The 23,090-nt window shown below is 44.3% G+C and overlaps 1 protein-coding gene across 5 annotated transcripts in view; it reads left to right on the top strand.

Annotated features, from left to right (window-relative positions):
- The window catches only part of SULF1 (sulfatase 1), a 186,887-nt gene that overhangs the window by 30,817 nt on the left and 132,980 nt on the right, over positions 1 to 23,090 (top strand). For 2 of the 5 annotated variants that reach the window (XM_075549590.1, XM_075549591.1), the window contains one exon: positions 19,078 to 19,171. The exons of 2 other annotated variants lie outside the window; for them this stretch is intronic. The gene's annotated coding sequence lies outside the window, so the exon portion shown is untranslated. Of the gene's footprint in view, positions 1 to 7,926; positions 7,969 to 19,077; positions 19,172 to 23,090 lie in introns of those variants that run through there. One more of the 5 variants, XM_075549593.1, reaches the window with a different exon arrangement.

Here is a 23,090-nt window from a genome sequence, read left to right as displayed (position 1 = left end):
TTTCAGAGGAGAGGGAGCTCTGATATAATCGCCTGTCTGTAGCGAGGAGGAAAATTCTTTCGACCACACTTTACTGAAAGAATGCAGTCAGTGATGATTTAAGTGACGGGGATGGAAGGGTCATCTTTTGAGTCCTTTGCCCGTAGGCACTGCTGCCGTTAAGCCATCCCAGGAAAGAGGACGATTCTGCCGCTTCCCAAAACCTCCAGGTGAAGATAATAAAAATTAAAGCAGATGGGAAAGCTCAGGGGTCTTAAAACTAATAAAAGCTGGTTCCAGCCGACATAATCTCAGTTAAAACTCATTTCTATTCACAAGTAGCCTTGACACATAGCAGGACTCCAAGGAAGGGACAGTTGTTCATTGTTCCCTGAAAATATTCCATTTAGTATTGGCATTCATGGCCGATGGTCCTCCGTGCGTGCGTGTGCTGATCAGCCTCAGGGGCTGCTGGGACACTCAGGCTCCCCTGGCCATCACTGACCTCGCTGAGAGAAATGTCTTCCCCCGCTCCATGAAGTCTCACGTGGCGGGGAGGGAAAAGTCACTTCGGTTCATTTTGATAATCACAGGGTTGAAGCAGTTTCCCCAGCAAGCGCATTCTAGCGGGATTGCTACAGGGCACACTGCACCTCTACTGTGGATTTGAAGGAAAGAGGAGGGAGCTCTAGACCCCGCAGGTGAGTTGCAGATTGACACCTTCCCTTGAGGGGGACATGTTTGGAGGTAAATATGGACCGACTTCAAATTGCAGTGAAAGGGCCCACAAATGGCTCAGCTTGCCGAAATGAAGGTGTTCTTCCTTTCTGTTGTTGCTGTTTCTAAGGAAGAAGTGTGGTGGGGACACAGTGAGGTCAGAGAGCTCATCCTCGTGCGGGCGGGAACCTTCCTGTGTAGTAACCAGTGCAGGGAGACAGGACGGGGAGGCCGCAGGGGCTAGGCAGAGTCTGGGCATCTCAGGTGATTCCTGGGACAGCACCATTAATTACAACATCTGGATCAAGGCATTTACCTTCTTGGGATCCCAAATTCTGTAACTTGGCAAAGATGAGAGAAGAAAACCAGATCAGGTGTGATTAAAAGTTCTGGGGTGGCGGGGGCTAGTTAGTAACAAGTCCTTGTTTCAAACAAAAGTTAAAGTCACTCCATAAATCAGAAACGGGTGAAGCTTCTTCATTTGAATCATGGTCTCCCTCTCATATGTGCCCTTGTACATGCCCCCCACATTTCCTGAAGCACCCCCTGACAGTCTAGGGTCCCTTGGAACCAGGTTTGAAAACCAGCTGGTGAAATATTAACTAAGTTTCCCTCCAGTCTTTGGAGCAACTGAAGAGTCATAAGCTATAGACTCAGACAGGCTCTTCCTTCTCATTCCTTAAGTGTTGCCAGACTCAGTTTCCGCTTCTGTAGAATGGAGATATTACTATTTTGGTATGAAACAAAGTAAACAACACAGGAAAAACACCACTTGGCCTGTGTCATACTCCGGACCGCCAGCATGTGGAAATCTGTCCTTGCAGCTCATGTGCCAGTCCGCTTGATTGGATTGGGTTTCTCTTGTCCTTGCTAGCTCTCCACTTGACCAAACACCAGACTCGCCTCCAGTGATTAATGCCTCCCGATGATGTATCCAGTACAAGCAAGGCAGGCAAGGGTCGGTTGTGATCCATCGGTTTATTTCAAACATAGGTAGCGGGAGTTTTCTGCCTAGTCTGTAAGCTACACTGAGCCCTGTCCAATATGAGTGATCCTGCTCGTATTTAAAATACTGGTGACATAGCTTCTGACCTCATCGCAACCACACAAGAGCCACCATGCACACTATTAATTGACAGAGTGGTGGAGAAACCATCGTAGATGGAATAAGGCTGTCACTCTGACTCGGTGGGAAACTAGATAGATAGATCCTCCATTTGCACTACTAAATTGCAATGAGACCTGTGATACCTGAAACCAAACCCACAAGAACTTGAGAATACAAGTCTTCTTTAGAACCTGAATGGGTTTTTATTCCAAATTAACGGAGGTGGGAAACTTGTTCTAATTCACTGAACATTCTGTATGCATTGGGGAGCAAGTGCTGCGTGGACACACCTCAAGCCTCTTAAGTGACACCGTGACTGATCCAGGCACCCCAGATGGAATTTAAAGCATGTTGCTTTTACCAAAGAATAACAGAGGAAATGTCATTAGGCGCACTTGAATACAAATCCACAAGAAATTCGGTACCTGACAGCCTAGGCCACCCCATATCATAAAACAATCCCCCCTGAGAGCTGTTGCTCATTTGGTGATAACCTGCATTCCTTCAGTAATGGAGGCGTTCTCTCCTCAGACAGCTCCCCAAAGAGTGTCATTCACGAACATCTCCCCTTTGGCGAATTTCCCTAGCACTCTGTCTACCCTCTATGGGCACAGGCTCAGCAGGCGTCAGCACTGTCATGTCCCTCCCAAACACACACCCTAGAAAGAGCGCCTGTGGTAGAGTGGCTTATGTGTTGAACTACTCACCACACAGGCCCACAGTTTGATTCCCCCCAGCTGCTTGCTTTTCCGGAGAAAGATGAGATTTCCGTTTCCATAAAGATTTCTAGCCTCGGAAACCCACAGGAGCTGCTCTATTCTGCCCTATAGGATTGCTGGGAGTCAGAGTTGATGCCGCCGTGGCTGCGAGTTTGAGACTGAGCTTGAAGTAGAAAGGGAACTGGCTGGAGTGAAGTCTGAGAGTTCTTCTTTGGGTGTTATAAAATACAAAACCAAGAGGACCGAGGGGCTGGTCCCGCTGGGAGACACGATGCCCTCTCACTGACCCACAGTGCTACGGGGACAGCACTGGAGACACAGTGTGGGTATTGTGCCCAGCCGCCTCCCGCCCCCCCCCCCCCCACACACACCAGAGCGAAACACGAAGGGAGCGCCAACAGAGCAGCAAAGGGAGTCAAGCAGTGAAGTCCCCAAGGAATCCCCGAAATAGACTTCGGAGGGGCATGCATGGCATAGCATGGCATGGCATGGCACTTCACCAGATCCGATTGGAAAATGCTCAGAAGGGCCAGCAGACAAACCTAGAAGTATTTAAAGGCTTTTATTTATTTATTCATTTTTTTCTCCTTTTTCCTTTTCCTCTCGTCTATCCACACAAGATAGGCAGAAATCCCAAGGAGAAAACAACGGGTTCAACATCTGGAGAAAGAGTGGGACATAGAGGAGGAGGTGGTAGAAAGGGAGGGGCAGCCAACAATCCCAGGGACAAGGGGAAAATAAGAGATCTAAAATTGATGGTGAGGAGGTTGTGGAATGCCTGAGAACGTATTGAGAGTTAAATGAAGGGGGAACATGATAGTGGGACAGGAGGAAAGTAAAAAAAAAAAAAATAGAGGAAAAAACTAGGAGGCAAAAGACATTTATAGAGGTATAAATATAGGCATGCCCATATGTAAATCTATTAATAAATAATGATAGGGATATAGGTCTATGTAGATATATTTAAATGTTAAATATTAAGGTAGCAGATAGGCATTGGGTCGTTACTCAAGTACTCCCTCAAGACAAGAACACTTGGTTCTAATAACCTGGCATTCTGTAATGCTTACCTTCCTGGCACTATCAGTGAAATCAAAATGGGTGCATAGGCAAAAGTGGTGAAGAAAGTTGATGGTACCCAGCTATTAAAAGATAGTATCTGGGGTCTTAAAGTCTTGAAGTTAAACAAGCAGCCATCTAGTAGGGATGTGTAATCATGAGGTGTCAACGGAATTACGTAACAGGCACCAGAGGACCCAAAACAAACAAATATATGGATGCAAATGATGGAGGTCAGAGAGGAGATCCAAAGCCCATCTTTAGACAATTGGACATTCCCTCACGGAAGGGTCACAAGGAAGGAATGGGTCAGTCAAGGTGCAGCATAGCTCCAAAGAAACAAACATTCCTCTGATTCTTTTTTTTTTTTTGGCGTGTCACCCTCCTCTAACACTTGCTCCTCCCACTGTCATGACCACAGTTTAACCTTACAAATCCAGCTAGACCAGAACATGTATGTGTTAGTCAAGGTAGACTAGAGAAGCAAAGTTATGGACACTCATGTGCTTTATATAAAGAGTAATTAAGAAAACATCCCAGTCCAGATCAAGCCCATAAGTCCAATATTACCCCATATGACAATACTAGTCCATAAATTCCTCTTTAGACTCACGCAGCCATGCATTGACGCTGAATGCAGGAAGATCACAAGGCAATGCGTGGACAGTCTTGCGGATCCAGTGGTGGTAGAAGCATCTCAGTGCTGGTGTGAGTCTCCATGTGGCTCCTCCAGCTCCACGGCTCTGGCTGCATCAGTGTAGCTCCATGGTCTTCAGTCAGCTATTTATTTCCGTTGCGCCTCCAAATGAAGTAAACTCTGACTTGATTTGACAGGCTAGACTCCATCCCTTTGCAAGTTGACAGGAGATTATGTAACTGCCACAATGTACACTGGTACATGTCAGGAACAATAATGGGAGTAGTGATACCACGAGGGTGGAAGGAAGGGGTGGAAGAAGGGGGAGAGAGAAATGGGGAACTCTCCACAATGACTGACGTAAAACTCACCCTACAGAGGGATGAATAACAGAAATGTGGGTGAAGGAAGACAGTGGATGGTATAAGATATGAAAATAATAATCGATAATTATTAGGGGTCCATGAGGATTGGAGAGGGAGGGGAAAAAATAGGAGCTTATACTAAGGGCTCAAGCAGAAAGAAAATGTTTTGAAAATGATGGCAACATATGTACAAATGAGTTTGATACAATTGATGTATGGATTGTTATAAAAGTTGTAAGAGCCCCCCCAAAAGTGATTTCTCAAACAATTAATTAATTAAGCTTATGATTAATTACTTATATAATTAATTAATTGAGCAATTTTAAAAACCAAAAAGACTCCTAAAGATTTCCAAACAGACAAAGACAAGGAGGACCCTAACCCCTCGTGACCTGGTTGCACAGCTCCAGCCACCATGTGAGACCTTTCACCCCGGCTGGCGGTTACAGTAAGAACAGTTGAGTTGTCAGTGAAACTCAATAAACAGTCATGACAGCAGCTGTCATCAATACAAGTCCAGCTTATGGCGACTGCAGGTGACACAGCAGACCGGGGCTCCATAGTGTGCTCAGGGACTGGCTTCTGAAGATTGCCTGTCTTTCTCCTGTGGTGCCTCTGGAGGAACGGCATCTTGTCGCTAGTAGCCAAGAGGGTTCAACACATGTACCGCCGGGGGTTCTACTCATTAGACAGCTGTTTTATGCAGGGCCCTGCACCAGGCACCATAGAGAACCAGAGACCCCAAGCCTGCCCAGATAGACAACCCAGACAGAAATACCACAGGAATGCAGAAAAACAGGAGAAAGAAGAGGTTACTTGGGGGAGTTTGGTGAAGGTGTGGGACTTTGACCAGACCTGGAAAGGAAATAGGTGTAAGGGCAGTCCATGCCGAGGAGGATTGACATGGACAGAGCCAGACATTGCGGAGCTTTGAGGTCATCTTTAGAGAGTGATTCACACTCTGCTGCGTGCTCCATACAGGTGAGATCAGAGATGGGAAGCAGGAAATCAGAATGTAAACAAATAGGGCTTTGAAGGCAGGTAGGGAATGTCTTCGCGTGATGGGAAGCAGACTCGTAACTCTGATGTGTACAAAAGATCAAAACCAGTCCGCCCTGACAATTGTTGTGAGTCCTTTTATTGCAACCAATCTCATCAAGAGACTTCTCCTTTTTCACTGATCCTCTACAGCAGTGGTTCTCAACCTGTGGGTCATGACCCCTTTGGGGTTTGACTGACCCTTTCACAGGGGTTGCCCGATTCATAACAGTAGCAAAATTAGTTATCCAGTAGCAATGAAAATAATTTTATGGTTGGGGGGGTCACCACACTTGAACTGTATTAAAGGATTGAGACCTTAGGAAGGTTGAGAACCACTGATCTACAGGGACTAGTCTCTCTGAATCATATGTGATCACATATCTGAAGTATGTATGACAAAATCTAGCCACCTTGCTTTCTAAGAAGCAGCGGGAACGTACCTCATCCAAGATAGATTTGTTTGTTGTGCTGGTAGTTCTAGGCACTTTCCGGATTCTGAGTCAACACCATAATTCACATGTATCAACTCCACTCCAGTCTTCCTTTATTCAATGCTCGGCTTTTGCCTGCAGAATAGGTAACTGAAAATGCTATGGCTCAAGTCAGGTGCACTTCAGTGACATCAAAGTAACAACTTTTAGGGCTTTATTATTATTTTATTTTAAGGCTTGAAAGAGGTCTTGTGAAGCACATTGACCCAATGCAATGGTTTGATTTCATGATCTCTGTTTCCATAAGCATTGATCGTGGGTCCAAGTAAGATGAAATCCTTAACAACTTCAATCCTCTGTTTATCGTGATGTTATTGGTTCAGTGGTGAGGAATTTTGTTTACTGGGCATTCTGTTGCAATCCATCCTGAAGGCTGCTTTCCCTGATATTCATCAGCAAGTACTTCAATTTCTCCTTGCTTTCAGCAAGCAAGATCATATCAGCTGCATATCACAGGCTGTTAATAAGACTTCCTACAATCCTGACATTGCATTCTTTGCTTCGAATATAGACTTTTAAAGTATGGTGAGAGGATACACCCCTGAAGCATATTTTTCCTGATTTTAATCCATGCCACCAACCACTCCCAGGAGAAAGAGGAAGCTTCCCCTAGGATGGACATTCTAGGAAATATGTAGAGTTGCCATGAGTCAGGAATGAGTTTGGTTGGTGTGAGTATCTTCTCGCTATGTTCAAAAGACTGCCTTCTGATCTGTATACGGGTCTGCATGAACCGGGGTGTCAGTGTTCTGGACTCCTCTGGGAATCAGTACAGTGAGAATACAAAGAAAACCCGAGGTAGAGAGTTGAGGGGTGGAGGGGATGCTCCTCCCACAAGACCAGAACGTCCTCAGAGCAGCACAGCTCTGGTGTAAAGACCCCGTGGGTGCTCTGTGACAGAGGGGTGCTCCCACAGAGAGGCCACCAGAGAGAACCCCGGGTGTGGATGATGGAAGAGCCAGCCCTTACACAGGACGTGCACTGCAAACCCTCCTTAGGAAAACAGGGGACCAGGCCGGGGCAGGAGGGGGAGGGGGTTGGAAGAAAAGAAAAAGAGAAAAGCAACAGGGGCCCCCTGGTCCAGCCCAAGAAGAGCCCTTGCTCTCTGGAGAACCTTGGTTGTGCGGTGGTTGCAGCGATAGGCTCCTCACCACCCTGCACTTGGCAGGAGAACGATGTGGCCCTGCTTCCTTCGGGATGTCTCCCTCTGGGGCAGTTCCACCAGCGGCACCATGAGTCGGAATCCACGGGACGGCCGCGGCTTTGGTTTGGGGTTTGGTGTCTGGAACGCCTGCCTTTCCAAACACCACATCTTCCTCCTCTCCTCCTTCCCGGCCCCTCCAGGCGGCTACTGTGCCGGGCGCCAGCGACAGCTCCCTGTGTGTTGGCCGAGGTTTGCACTCCTTGGGAGTTGCCTTGCTCCCCCCACCCCCATGAGTTCAGCAGTGTCCTGAAATTCACCCCCGGTGTAACTTCTGCCGCCGCTCCTCCTCTTCTTGGAACTGCCTTTTGTTTGTCTGGCAGCCTGGGTTCTACGGGGGTGTGTGGTGATAATAACACGCTGGCTTATATAACCCGCTTCTTCTTGCAAGCACTTCCTAGCCTGTCCCTAATGTCGCTGCGGCCCTGGTCTAGCCCTGCAGCTCGTGATTAGTCTGTGGGACAGCCGGAGGGGAGCCCAGAGCATCAGAGCATCAGAGGCCAGCCCTTCCACTAGGTGCGGACAGATCAGGAACCATGACTCTCAGCCTCCCCGGGAGCAAGGAGGTCCGGCTGTCACTTTATCTCTGCTTTTCTGCCTCTCCCTTCCTCCCAGAGCGATTTCTCTAGAGAAGACGCTGAAGGCGGCTTTGTAAGTATGATCCTCTGCTTTTCTCTTGTAAAGGGGGAGAAACTTTTCCTCACTGCCCTTTTGATTTTATTTATACATTAGAATCCGATCTCTCAGATTTAGAGAGAGATTGGGAAAACTATGTTTCTGGCCAACGTCCTCCACCCAGTTTGGTCTCTCCTTACAATCATAAGAGGGACAGGATAATTCAACTGAACAAAAGAGCACCCAGAAAATGGTCATCTCAGGGAGTCTCTCTCTCTCTCTCTCTCTCTCTCTCTCTCTCTCTCTCTCTCTCTCTCTCTCTCTCTCTCTCTCTCTCTCTCTCTCCCACTTTCTCTCTCTCCTGACCCTAGAGAGGAGCCCTGGAAAGTCACCTGACATGTTAGGCAACCAGAAACTCTGCAAGAACTTTGATGCCCAGGGTCTCTGCCTCCAGTGCCGACACATTTGATCGGATATAATCAATGTTACTAAGAAATAAAATCCGATTCCAGTTTGGTCTTGAAACTAGCACTGGCTTGTGTAAACTCCACCCACCCCTCCCAAAGATAATGGAAATGGGAATTATTATCAAATTTCCATGGCCTGAATGAGGGATCTACACACACACACACACACACACACACACACACACACACTTCTTAAATGTGGACAAATCCCCAAACCTCTGCTTTAAGTTATTTTTCTGTAAAGAATGCTGAATTCGCAGTGTATTTCTTCCAGGTATAATGCTCGTTTGGTTCAGAAAAATAAATCGTCTTTTCACAAGAGATGAATTTAAAACTGGAGATTAACACCAGGTGCAATTTCTAAACACTTAGGAAGTATGACTTCCTAATTCACCAAACCAGGAAAATAAAGTTCCATTTTGGGGAGTTATAGTTTACATTTATAAAGCCCTGCTTATCACTCAGCATCCTAGGAGATGTAGAGTCATTCTCTTGATGTGTCATGTAAGAAATTGGAACTAATATGTAGAAAATGGCTAATATGTAGAAAAGCAAGTCATTTCACTTGTAGGTGATATGTGCAAGCCACTAAGTTTAGGTCTTAGATAAACATAAGCCAAAGCCATGTATAATGTGTGTGTGTGTGTGCGGGCGCGCACATGCGTAATTATCCTGAACTCTTAGATTTGTTGCAATTGACAGCTTCAAAAAGTTTGAGGAAAAGTGAATGAAAAGATTGGGATTTTCCTATGAACCTTTTGATGCTGACTCTACATTGGATCGCTCTACGTCAGAACCAGCTCCATGCCCTTCAGAAAGCAATGACCTATGTAAGTGGTACTTAGTATTCTACATAAAAACGGAATATCCAAAATGGACTCAGTGGGGAAAGTTCATATCAAATTTCAGAGTGCAATAGGGTTGTTTAGTAATGAATTTATTAAACAAAAAAGGGAAGCATTAAAACGATGTCTAATTTTAAGATACTCCTTAAAATAACATTTCCACCTAGACTTCTTGGTGACCTCCCAAAAAATGAAGGCATAATTTAAAGTTTAAAATGAGAGTAAATTGTAGTCGTTTTTACCTCTAATTTTAGAAATGATCCACCGACACACAATTCTATGCTCTAGCTAATTTAATTATACAGATCAACCACAAAATCACAGCATTAACTGCAAGGCATATTCAATCACAGAACTGTATTTGAGGCTCTGTTTTGCTGTTATCTTACTGTATGACCAGGGGTAAGAGCTGTCTGATTCAGAGCCTCAGATTTCACATCAATGGAGTAATACCAATACTCTAGACCCCAAGATGATAATTGTTAAAAGGAAATAATGTATATAAAATATCTGAGGCTGTGTTTGAAAATAGCAGTGTTTCGATCAGTCTTGGAGATTTTCCGTTTACTCTGTTCATTTCATGCACTGAATTGCTTGTCCATTGAAAATCTGTGTACTGTATGCTGTGCTCCGTATGCCCTGGTGGTGCAAATAATGGGACGCCATTAATGTACTGCCCTGAGGGAGGTCGTAGACCTGGGAGAGGGAATGTCAAAATAATAGATCACTCTTCTCACAGTATATTCAGTTGCCAGGAAACTGACTCTAGCTCATGGGGACTCCCTGTGTGTCAGAGAACTGTGCGCTTCAGGGCTTTCAGTGACTCGTTTTCAGTTGATCACCTGGTCTTTCTTTCAGGATATAGCTAGGTGGACTTGAACCTGTAACCTTTCTTTTAGCAGCCTAGTGTGTTAAATATTTGTACAACCCAGTGCAACACCTGTTCAAACAGAAGTGTGTTCAAGATTTAGTAGCAAAGCTGAGGCCAAACTGAGTGACTGCCTGGCAGAGCCTTGGGGCTCTTAGTGAAAGTCAAAGGAACTTTCACCAAGGTGATGTGGAATGCCTTTTATTTTATTCGAATTTTAAGAAATCATTTTATTGGGGGCTTTTACAAGCTCTTATATCAATCCATGCATCAATTATATCAAGCACATTTACACATGTTGCCATCATCATTCCCAAAACATTTTCTTTCTGCTTGAGCCCTTTATATCAGCTCCTCTTTTTTCCTTCCCTCCCCCATCCTCCCACGCCCCGGGGAACCCCTGATAATTTATATATTATTTTCATATTTTACACTATCCACTGTCTCCCTTCACCCACCTTTCTGTTGTTCATCTCCCTAAGGAGAGGGGATTGTGGCAATCATTGGAATCCACTCCCTCTTTCTCTCCCTTCTCTCCCAACCTTTCTCCTACCCTCCTCATATCACTACTCTCACTATTGGTCCTGAGGGGTTTATCTCTCCTGGATTCTGTGTGTTGAGAGCTCTTATCTGTACCAGTATACATGCTCCGGTCTAGCCAGAACTGTAAGATAGAACTGGGGTCATGATAGCGGGCTGGGGGGGGGGGGAAAGCATTAAAGAACTAGAGGAATGTTGTGTCTTTCCTTGGTGCTCTACTGCACACTGGATGGCTTGTCTCTTCCTTGTGACCCTTCTGTGAGAAAATGTCCAGTTGTCTACAGATGGACTTTGGGTCTCCACTCTGGCCCGCCTCATTTGAATCAAAATGGTTGTTTTGGGTCTTTTGATGCCTGATACCTTACCTGATCCTGTCAACACCTTGTTATTGCACAGGCTGGTGTGCTTCTTCCATGTGGGTTTTGTTGCTTCTCTGATAGATGGCTGCTTGTTTAACTTCAAGCCTTTAAGACCCCAGATGCTATATCTTCCAATAGCCATGCACCATCCGCTTTCTTCACCACATTAGCTATGCACCCATTTTACCTTCAGTAATCATGTTCAGAAGGTGAGCATCACAAATGCAAGGTTATTAGAACAAGGTGTTCTTATATGGGGGAGGTCTTGAGTAGAGGCCCAATGTCCATTTACTACTGTAATACTTAATCTGTAAATATATGTACATAGACCTATCTTCCTATGATTATATATTAATATATATGAGCCTATGTTTATACCTCTATAAATGTCTTATGCCTCCTAGTTCTTGATGTGAAATGATTTTTAAATTAGTAGGATAGGATAAAAGGCTTGAATAGACATTTCACCAAAGAGGACTTTTGAGCGACTACCAAACACATATAAAAAGATGCTCAAACATCATTAGCCACAGTGAGATACTCCACTAGGATGGCTAAAGAAAATAATTAGTTAAATAGTAAATGTTAACAAGGGGGTGGGAAACTGGAGCTCTTGTCCACTGCTGATCAGTGGACAAAATGGCTCAGCCATTGTGGAAGACAAGCTGATTATTCCTCAAGAAACTAGAAATAGTTTTTGACCTGTACTCAATCTCATGCCCCCCACTGCCATTGAGTTGATTTCTACTCACAGTGACTCTATAAGACAGTAGAACTGCCCCCTTTGGAGTTCCAAGACTTAAAAAATTTAAGGGAGCAGGTAGCTTCGTCTACAATTCATAACCGTAGCAAAATTACAGTTATGTAATTATAGTTATGAAGTAGCAATGAAAATAATTTTATGATTGGGGGTTACCACAACATGAGGGACTGTATTAAGGTGTCACGGCATTAGGAAGGTTGAGAACCACTGCCCTAGTGAAATTCAAACTATGGTCCAGGGACCTTCTCTTGGTTCACAAAAGTGTTTTCTTTGCAAGTCCACATTGAGACCAGGTCCTTGTGTCTCAGCATAAATCAAGAGCACCACTGGTTCTATGGGCTATTTTGCTTAATAGTTTATAGGGAGCTTGACTGGATGATGGGTGTGGCATAAAAAGCCTAGCCTGCTTAGCAAGCCTAGCCTGCTGACCAGCTTAGCTAGTTATCACTTGCTATGGAGTCAGTTTGACTTACGGGGTCTCGGGGTCTGTCAGAGTAGAACTGAGCTCCACAGGGCTTGCAAGGATTGACTTTCGTAAGAGATTGCCAGGACTTTCTTGCACCATGCCTCTAAGTAGACTTGACCCTTTCAGTTAAGACCTGACATTTGTACCACCCTATGATTCTTCTGACTTTATTCGGGTCACTTTTTAGTAGCCTTTCCTAAGATTAGTGCTTAATTAAAGGACATGCACAGGAGGATTTTGAGTGGCACTAATAAGACAGATAGTTGATGTGATTGGATTTTCTTTTTTTTTTTAATTTATGTAAATCCGCTAGTACTGCGCATTCAGTGTGGGTTAGACAAAGATCTAGGAAGATGAGAAAGTGCTGTCCACTGGCACGACAATTAAGAACTATTGCTAAAGATTTAAAAAAGCAAGTAAAAGAGACTGCTGTTGTGTTCAAGGGAGTGATGGAGAAGACCTAAGCAGTGCAGGACACAGATTCTATAGTGCTTACAAAGCAGAACTTACTTGACTTAACTTGGGGTCTAGAGGAAGGTTGTGAAAGAAAAGGAAATCTCTTCAGGGACAGTGAATTACTTTAGGTGGCTCTTCTATTCAAAGGCTAATTCCCACCAAATGACCTTTTCCTGCCTGGGTGTGGTAGGTAAGAAGGTGTTGGAAGATACTGATAAGATTCACCCATGAATAACAGTGAACGGGAATCTCTGGAATGGTATCCCACTGAGTATAGGATGGGCCCTCTGAGCCACCGGAGAAGGGAGCTTTATTACCATCAAGAGTCAGGAGTGAAGCAGGTCCTCTGGACCTGAGAGCTGTGCTGGTTGAACCTCCTGAATGCAGAAGACAGCTATAACATCAGAGAAGCAGCAGAAAAACCAGGAGCCAGAACACAGAACAGTGATGAACTTCCCCAAAGCCGAGTGCTTTTTATAAGAGGCTGGCTTGTGGTGCGGGCTGCCTCTGGGCACTTAATTCAGGAAGCTGACCCACTGAAGTGGAGCTGCGTGCCTTTGGGCTGAGGCTTGCGGGAGAGGAGTGGGGTCCCTCGGACACTTAGTTCAGGAAGCTGGGCTTGCTGGCGCTTGAGCTGAATGCCTGCAGGTTAAGGCTTGCATCGGAGTGGCCTATCTCTTTGGGCATTTATTAGCAGAAAGAACCTAAAAGAATGTTGTAACATGTACTGATAAACAATTCAGCCACGAGCATTTCTCACTGGCATTACAACTTGTTAACATCCTTCACAAACCTTCAAATCGGGAATTTTGCCTGTGAGTTCTGTGTAGCCATCGCAATGGATATCAGAACCCAGAGAGGGAAAAGAGAGAACAGTCGCCAAGACAACACAGCACCTATAAGATTAGCGTCAGGTTTTGGCAGCTGGGTCGCTCCAGTAGCATGCAGTTTAACGAGATGAAAAGTAAGTTTCAAGAAGCAGGTAGATTCTGCTGAGGTAAACTGGGGTTGACATGTACGTAAGAGGTTAGATGGTTAGAATGATTAAAACCAAAGTTTTTTTTCTAAAGTCTAACACTTCTTTTTCTTTTTGAAATCTTGGGGAGAACATAAAGACTGGGCTCTGTCCATAATACATTCTAATATTTTCAAGAAACATCAATATCTGAGCTCACTGGGCTCTCAGCTATAATTGCCTTGTCTCCTCATGTTGACTGGATTATTATTAACTTTTCAGCAGGAAGACCAGGCATAGGGCAATCTAAGCAAAAACCATGATTCCCCGCAAATTGAACGATTTTCACTCCTTTGTGTTTTCAGGAATGATCTAAGATGAGAAAAATGTCAATGGGCTTGTAGAATACTGATGCATAAAAATATAGATTCATAAAGGATTACTACTTGCTCATCAAGAGGACTTTTATTTATTATTTCACTTGACTTAGGTGATCTACTCAGAGACCCAAGTAAAAAAAGGTGTAACTTCTAAGACAGAAGCAAAGGATGTAATTCCTACCTGGTCCTTACACGCCTACGACCAGTTCTTTCTTTAGTGTGACCAGTGAGGCCTTGCAAGGTTATCCTCACCACGCTTGTGTGAGGAAAGAGGAGGTGTAACTTCCAGTTAATCTTTAAAAGATGTAACTGGAAGAGTCTTAACATTTAGAATGAATAGAAAACAATCTGATTAGCAGACAGGAAGTTCTGAGGTCTGATTACTCGATAACCTCAGTTTTCTCATACCCGTTTACCCTTTCTGCACTCGGCGCTTAATCTCCTACAGCAAAGCCTCTATCGGATTTCCGGATTTCCGTACCCTCACCCCAGCCGCAGAGGCCCTGGTGGTGCTGTGATTTTAAGCCATTGAAATGGCTGAAAGGTCAGCTGTTCAAACACACCGGCCATTCCATGGGGAAAAGATGTGGTAGCTGTATTCTGTCTGGGTGCAGTGGAGGACTCCACTCCACAACACTGGGTTTAGTTTTGAACCCACCTGCACACTTCAGGGCAAATAGCACTCACTACAAAAGTGGCTTCGCCCCAGACTTTATGGCTCGCCTTGCAAAGTCAGATCATATATCTTTCTGGTAGGCGAACTGTATCAACACATTCTAAAACAGATTTAAGAAGCTAATTCCATCTCTGAATAGAAGGCATAATTATCACTCATTAGAAAGATAGCTCTTGGTTGTAATGTTCATTCCAGCTGGTTTCTGATGGCTCACGTCGAGACTCGGGAGCCGTCAGAAAGTCGCTTTGGCATTTGGAATAGGGAAAAGGGTTTCTGTGTATGCGAAAAGGGTTTCGTCAAAAAATAACAAGGGCCGTTCTTTTAAGACGAAACTGTTAAGCTTGCAGCTCGCCAATATAATCACTAAATATATACCCAAGAATAAGATGAGTTTGTATCATCGGAAAGTTTATTATGATTTAAAGAAGGAATAAGATATGTTAGGGGGGATTCCCATTAGCACAGTAGAAAGTCGAGTAGGTAATATATGGCGTTTGCCGTTCCACATTTGGATTACTTGAGCCATTTAAAGTCTTGCCTTATAAGCAAGTGCTACCCTACTCACTGTCTTTTTGGGCTGCTGACATGACGATGAGCTGCAGGCGGGATGCTGCCTGAGCCACTGAGCCACTTGTCTACGTGGGATTTGAAGAGCAGAGAGGTCGCAGTCGAGCCGGCCCCCCGACACCTGAGCGCTGCGGGCATTTGCTTCATTGCTGTGCTCCACAGAAAGCTGGACGCTCCCCAACTCTCCCTTGGGTTTGGCTTCCTGTGCACATGTTTTCTGGTCTCATGTCATTGTGCATGAAGTAATAGTACCACATGTATGCACCGTCCACAATGGGCAGATTTCTGTGGTTCGGGGCAAGGTTTTTTAATGAGGACATCTGGGACCTTCCAACAGCCCCTGGGGAGAGCAATTTGGAACTCTTTGTTGCTTTCCCAAGGCGAAGGGGGACCTCAGGCGGAAGGCACTTCAGCAACCAGACGAAGGGCATTTTTAAGAGATGGCAATCAAAGGGCAGATACATGAGGGAAAAGAGCCCCACTCGGGCAGCTGCGAATGCACTCGGCTTTGAACCGAGAGGTCGGTGGGTGCAACGCACCAGGGACCCATAGGAGAGAGAAAAGTCTGCTTCCAGAAGGACATAGCCTCGAACCCTCTGGCCATTTCTGTTTGGCCAGTACGAGTGGCAGTGGGTTTCAGTTTGGGGGCTTAGACATAAATAAATAAACATTTCCCTCACACATCTATAAACAACTGTGTGTCCGTGTGTCATAGACAAGAAAAATGCCTCTACTTGAAGATGTCAAAATACCACTGTTTCAGCATTTCACAAACTGAATGGTATCAGTGTTTTCCATGAAGGACTTAGTGGAATGCCATTTCTCAGCAGCAAAATTCGATGAGTTCGTGAAGTTTGAGGGCCACGAAATGCAGCTCAGTTCTGAGCAACCCAGAAAGGCAAGAGAGTCACAGGGAATCAGTTGCACTGTTGAAGAACCCGCTGAGTGCAGTAGCACACTCAACCAGAGGCAGAAGCCAAACCAAACTTGTAAAGTGTGACTCTTAAACCATCAAGCTCACTCCCTGACATATTATCAGCTGGTGGAATTCCGTCTCACACGCAGACTTCCACATGGGTGTTCATGTGAAAGTAATGGGCCTGCACGCCAACGTTGGCGTCATAGAATCAAGGGATTGGGAGGCCTTCCCACTGCATCCTTTCATGTTTACAAAGGGACTCATGCGCTCCCTGCGCTCAGACCCACCTCTCTTTCCTTCACCAGGAGCCTTGGTGGCATCGTGCTTATGAGTTGAGCTGCTACCTGCAAGGTCAGCAGTTTGAAACCACCAGCCATGCCTCAGGAGAAAGACCGGCTTTCTACTCCCCTAAAGAGTTTCAGGCTCTCAAACCCCGACAGGTTCAGTTCTACCCTGCTCTATAGGGGCGCTATGAGTCGGCATCGGCTCCAGGGCAGTGAGTTTGGTGAGAGCTTTCCTCACCCCCCTCTCCACCCCTTTCTGTCTAGATCTACCTGTCTATCTAGTTTGCTTATAGAGGAATCTTTTACTGATCAATGCATATAGAAAATATCATAGGTCTAACCTCTGGAAGACTATATGATCCACAGCCAGACCATTACTTCCCTGCTTCCTTCAAGTGTGTTTAATTCAGGCTTGAGGGGCACGGGCCAGCAGCTTGGTCTTGCCTGAGGGACCATTTAGGATCTCAGATCTTTTGGAGCAAAACTTGAGTACACTCCGAAACAAGTTAAGGAGCACTGAGCGACTCAGATTCTGACTGTCGAGGGTGCGGCAGGGCTCAGTCATGCACAGTGGTTAGAGGGCCACGGCTGCTTAAGGTATAAGATGCTGTCACCGCCCAGGGGAGAAGCCTCGCTCTTGGGAACCTCAAAGCTTGATTGAAGAGAAAAGGGAGTCTCGGTGGTGGCAAAATGGCTAAAGCACACGGCTGCTATCCCAAAGGTCAGAAGTTCGAACTTACGCACTGCTCTTTAGGTGAGCAATGCGGCACGGCAGTCTACTGCTGTAAAGAGTCACGGCCTTGGAAACACTTGGGGGTAAGTCCATGAGTTGGAACTGATGGCAATGGGTGAATTTGGAGAGAGACGAGATCACTCCCTATATAAGTGACGGCATTTAAGGGGAGTGTCTTAGAACTGAGTGGATTACGGTATGAGGCAATTTGTTGTGTAAATGTTTTATTGTGATCTGGTGTCACGGTAAAACTGTGCCCCACGGGTTTTCAGTAAATGGACTTCAATATATGCACTCGGTGGACCAGAACCTGTAGGCTTTCGTTCCCAGCCAAGCACATGAACTGTTTCTCGCGACCCAGGGATTCTTTATGAAGACGAAGCTCCTGGTTTTCTGAGGGAGCTCTGGAGGTGCTGTGGGTTGCTAATCACAGGTAGGCAGGTTAAACCCATCGGCTGCTGTGCAGGGGAAGGATGAAGCCAGCAACTCCTGGAAAGACTTAATGGGGGGCGGGGAGTGGGCTACAAAGGGTGGCAATGAGTGGGAATTGACTATGCCTGTGGGCTTTCTGGGTGAGTGTGTTTTCCTAGTTAGGCGTAGGAGAAAAGCAAAGGCCTCACATGATCCTCTTTATCTACTTTCTGAGAACTATGCACAGGGATTAGCATTTTATTGCCAAGTTGCTCAAACACAATGGTAGATGACATTGAAGAGTCAAATTCAGCCCGTTTCAAGGGGGAAAAGTACTGAACTTTGAAAAATCCACCTCCTTTTACTGTTTATTGGATTTTATACCCTCCAGTGCCCCCTGTGTATGAACATGCCATTGTAGCCACTGGTGACGAGATAAAAAGTTCAAATGAAATGCTTTATTAAACACAAGTATTTAGATAAGCAAGGACAATGTCTTAAAAAGGGACAGAGTTAAAACATCAACTGAGTTATTGTTAAAATAGCACATGTCATTTTCTTATTCTATCTGACCTGTGCTATACACATGTGCTATTCTTGGCAGCAAGATGGCTCCAGCAAATACTTGGTGCATTAAAATGGGTGTTTTCTCTTTTTCCAAAAACCTACCACCATCAAGTTGACTGTAACCTGTAGCGATGTTAGTCAGAGGAACTAAACCAATTTTGCAATTATATTTTTCAACTGATTGAAAAATCTAAACAAATTTCACCAATTGTAAATGCTTGCTTCACTGCTCATCAACTAATAACAAAGCAGCTGTAGAAAATTTCATGACCCAGGGCATTTTCCTTCAAAAGAGGTCTCCATGACCGGAAATTAGATGTCACCCAAACTTTAAATTTGAACTACTTTGTATTGAAAACAAAAACAAAACCCCAAACTCGACGTTGGATAGTATAAGACATGACAATAATAATTATAAACTATCAAGGGTTCATGAGGGAGGAGAGGCTGGAGAGATGGGGGGGGGGCGAATGAAGAGTTGAAACCAAGTGCTCAAGTCAAAAGCAGATGTTCTGAGAATGATGAGGGCAACAAATGTACAAATGTGCTTGACACAATGGATGCCTGGATGGATTGTGAGAAGAGTTGGATGAGCCCCCAGTAAAATGATTTAGAAGAAAAAAAAACCCAAACTCTTCTTTATTGGTTCAGTGAAACAGTTAAAAAAAAAAAACGTGAAATGGAAGGGAGAGGCAAATGGAAACTTCTGCAAAAGGATCGCATCCACAATGCTTCAAAGACTCATGCATATTATAAGGAAATCAGTCCAGATGAAATTTGGAGAATATTATTCCTAATGGTGTACCCCTTTGAAACTCTGAAAGAACAACTTTTGAAAGAGATAACTGATAAAAAGCAACTGACAGCACTCTGCTTTCTTCCATCGAAGGTACGGGCGGCCAGCCACCATCATCTGAAGATCGCAAACTTGGCAATGACATGCAGGTTCTCCAAGGCAGAATAAGGGCAGAAAAACTTCAAAGGTATTGGTGTCAAGTATTTATCTCTTGATTAATTAAACTGAGGGTCCCTTGCCTACTCTGTGTAACTTTAAATGGGGAATATTTTATAGATAGTGTTTTATAGATAGTGACTTCTAAGAACTAGCAGAAATTGAGGAACAGGTATGTGACCTTGCACCTTCCTTTGACATTCATAACTTTCTTGGTGGAAAGAGATAACCTACTAGCTCCCTCACTCCACTGCCATCGAGCCATTGCTAACCCATGGCAACCCTACAGGGCAGGGTAGAGGTGGCCCTGTAAGTTTTCGAGAGTGTAGTAACCCTTTTCTGGGAGTAAAGCCCCATTTTCCTTCTGCAGAGCAGCTGCTGGTTTTGAAATGCTGACTTTGGAGTTAGTCACCCAACTATTAACTCCGACACCCCCAGGGCTCCTTCAGAGAGCTAAAAAGGGGCCTCCAATGTGGGCAGTTGTTTCATGAAAGTGATCCTCAGGAATGGCAGGAAAACTATCCATCTAAGGAATAAAGCATTTACCAGCCTATCCCAATGAGCTACTAAGGAAGTGGGGGTGGGGGTGGTTGGGGGATTCATGGAAAGTGAAAGCCAGGTCAGCCATGCTTGTTCATCCACAAAGCACTCCCTAGGGCAGGAATAGAGAGTCTACTGATGACACCTCTCCTCACAGCTTGTCTTCCTGGCTAGGCAGACTTGTATGCCAGGCATGTGGTGGGGCGAGGGCACGTTCTGAGGACCTTGGTTCCATTCCTGTGAGGTGTTTCTCAAATGACAACTCTGATATAGTGCCAGAAGTGGAACTCCTCCGGTTAGAAAATACTCTCAAAATACAGCCGGGGAAGAGCTGTCTCTTCAAGGGAAAATCAGCCTTAATGACAGAGAGGGAACAAAGCTTCTTGTCAGGTTCATGGGACATGTGATCTGGAGGGACCAGCCCCAAAGAAAACTATCATCCTTGAGCAGGTAGAAGATCAGCGAAAATGACCGGTTGATTCTGCTGTCCACAGGGTTGCTGAGTCAGAATTGACTCAGTGTCACTTAATAGCCACAGCCACATGGGAAAATATCACAACCCAAACCACATGGGAATCACTCGCTCATTTCAACACACAGGGTACTTAGCCTTTTAAAAATCTATAGACCCCTCAGTGAAAATTAGCCCCAGTTAACTTTTCCCACCCAATCTCATCATTTGAAAACCCAAGTGATTTTCCAATACCACATCTAATAAAATTTGTAAAGAGATGGGTCCTTTGTCATGTGCTTGGGCAGGTTCATAAAATAAGGATAGTTACAATAAGGGGACCCTGCTAAAGTAGTGGTTACACATTTGGCTGTGATCCACAAGGTCAGCACTTCGAAACCAGCAGCCGTTCTGTAGAAGAAAGATGGGACTTTCTTACTCCTGTAAAGAGTTATGGTCTCGGAAACTCACAGGAGCCATTCTACCCTGTCCCACAGGGTCACTATGAGTCAGCGTCTATTTGATGGCAGTGGCTTTTGTTTTTTTTAAATATATAATAAACCTGCAAGTTTCCAAAACCCCTTGCTGCCTTGTGCATTTTTGCCTGTACTCTGGTCATGTCATTTGGGCGTAATGTTCATCCATATAATATTTTTGCCCACTTTTAAGAACTGCACGTGTAGAGTTTACTCAACTTGACATCAACCAAAAGAATTTATAACCAAAAGTACAGAGGTATAATAATTCACTATCAGAAACTGGCCAAGAATCTGTTGATCATCAGATTGCCAGAAGCTTCTCTCTGTCCGGGGGGTGGAGGGGGAGTGATAAATTGTATTTCCTTGTAGTACGATGCTCAACCTCAAAGTCATTGCCACTGAATTGATTCCAACTCACATGGAGGGACCCTCTGGGGCAGAGTGGGAATGGGGCAGAGTGGGACTGTACCTGTTGGTTTCGGGGATGAAATCTTTACAGGAGTAGAAAGCCTCATGTTGTTCCCTAAAGACAGCAAAAGGACAATTACATTTCATCTTGGGGGACATTATGCTAGTTCCCATCAGAATGTTTACACTTATAGAAGAGATTATTATTTGGGGGAAGCCTGATTTTGAGCTTGAAATACACCTGCTAAAACATAAGTGACTATTATGAGTGGATTTCCAAAAATTCGTGGAAAAAATAGAAGTAAAAGATGATGTGCTTTTCCCATGAACAGTTTGAAACCCTGCAATAGTGTCTACACTCTCATACTACACTAACATACAAGGTTTGGTCCACACAGATTGACTTTAGAACAGTGACTATGTTGTTTGTCAAACAAGTGAACACCTTGCTTTGCTCTGTGATGTCTCTATATGATAGAAAATTTCATTATAAACATGCCCTCATTGTGTCTCTTGGCACTTTTTTAAACCTGATGTTGATTACTTCAATTAAGTGCCTTCATTTAAATTTAAATGACTAGTTACTTTGTCTATGGACAATAACCATGAACTACATTTTTCCCCTCCAAGGATTCAATGTGGATCCTAAAAACAGCTAAACTTATCCTTGTCTTATTGTCCAATGAGCATTTAAAGCTAGCAACAGGACATAAAGGGCTGAATTTGTGGGGGCTCAGAACCCAACTTGTCCTTTGTGATCCCCTTACCTTTTTTTCATTAGTTAAATAGATCAATGTATTGCAGAGAATACTAAAGTGATTTAAAAGTATGCCTTTCATATATCATATTAAATGAAGGGGGAAGTGCAGAGTGGAGACCCAAGGCCCAAGTGTCGACCAATGGAGATCCCCTCATAGAGGGGTTTAGGAGAGGAGATGGGTTAATTAGGGTGTGAGGTAGTATCGATGAAGAACACAGCTTTCCCCCAGATCCTGGATGCTTCCTCCCCCCAACTACCATGATCCGAATTCTACCTTGCAGGGCTGGATAGGACAGAGGCTGTACACTGGTACATATGAGGGTTGGAGGTACAGGGAATCCAGGGTGGATGATACCTTCAGGACCAAGGGTGTGAGGGACGATGCTGGGAGAGTGGAGGGTGAGTGGGTTGGAAAGGGGGAACTGATTACAAGGATCCACATGTGACCTCTTCCCTGGGAGAGGGACAGCAGAGAAGGGGGGAAGGGAGACTCCGGATAGAGCAAGATAAGACAAAATAACGATGTATAAATTACCAAGGGCATATGAGGGAGGGGGGAATGGGGAGGGAGGGGGAAAAAAAAAGAGGACCTGATGCAAGGGGCTTAAGTGGAGAGCAAATGCCTTGAGAATGATTGGGGCAGGGAATGTATGGATGTGCTTTATACAATTGATGTATGTATATGTATGGATTGTGGTAAGAGTTGTATGAGTCCCTAATAAAATGTAAAAGAAGAAAAGAGAAAAAAATGATTAGGGCAAAGACTGTACAGATGTGCTTTATACAATTGATGTATGTATATGTATGAACTGTGAAAAGAATTGTATGAGTCCCAATAAATTGTTTAAAAAAAAAAGTATGCCTTTCTTGTAAAAACAATATACTGCTGCTTACTATGAATTGTCTACATCATTTTAAAAAATCACATATTTAGAATTTTGTATGAATCAATTTATATGGACATAGAAATCCAGACAAATATATATATGTAAAATTTAGAAAAAGAAATATTTATATACGTATAGGATATAGATATAGAGAAATACATATATACACACAAGAAATTTCTGCTGTTTCACTATCTTTGACCTACAAAGGCAGCAATTTCATATGGTATAACCTAATACTTTGCATACTTAGAGGCAAGAACAATATACAATTTTTGTTCTGATAGTTTAACTTTTTACCCAAGCCATTAACATTTTTTTTTCTTTTTTATTTCATGTGGGAGTCAGTCAGTTCAGCCAAACACCGATTCTGCTGGCTGTTATCTGGCAGTCACTCCACAGTTCCTCTTGCATATTATGTCCCC

This window comes from Tenrec ecaudatus, chromosome 5 (genome assembly GCF_050624435.1).
Source record: "Tenrec ecaudatus isolate mTenEca1 chromosome 5, mTenEca1.hap1, whole genome shotgun sequence".
Classification (NCBI taxonomy): domain Eukaryota; kingdom Metazoa; phylum Chordata; class Mammalia; order Afrosoricida; family Tenrecidae; genus Tenrec; species Tenrec ecaudatus.
The sequence above is the reverse complement of the archived record's forward strand: the minus strand, read 5'-3'. Positions and strand labels throughout refer to the sequence as shown.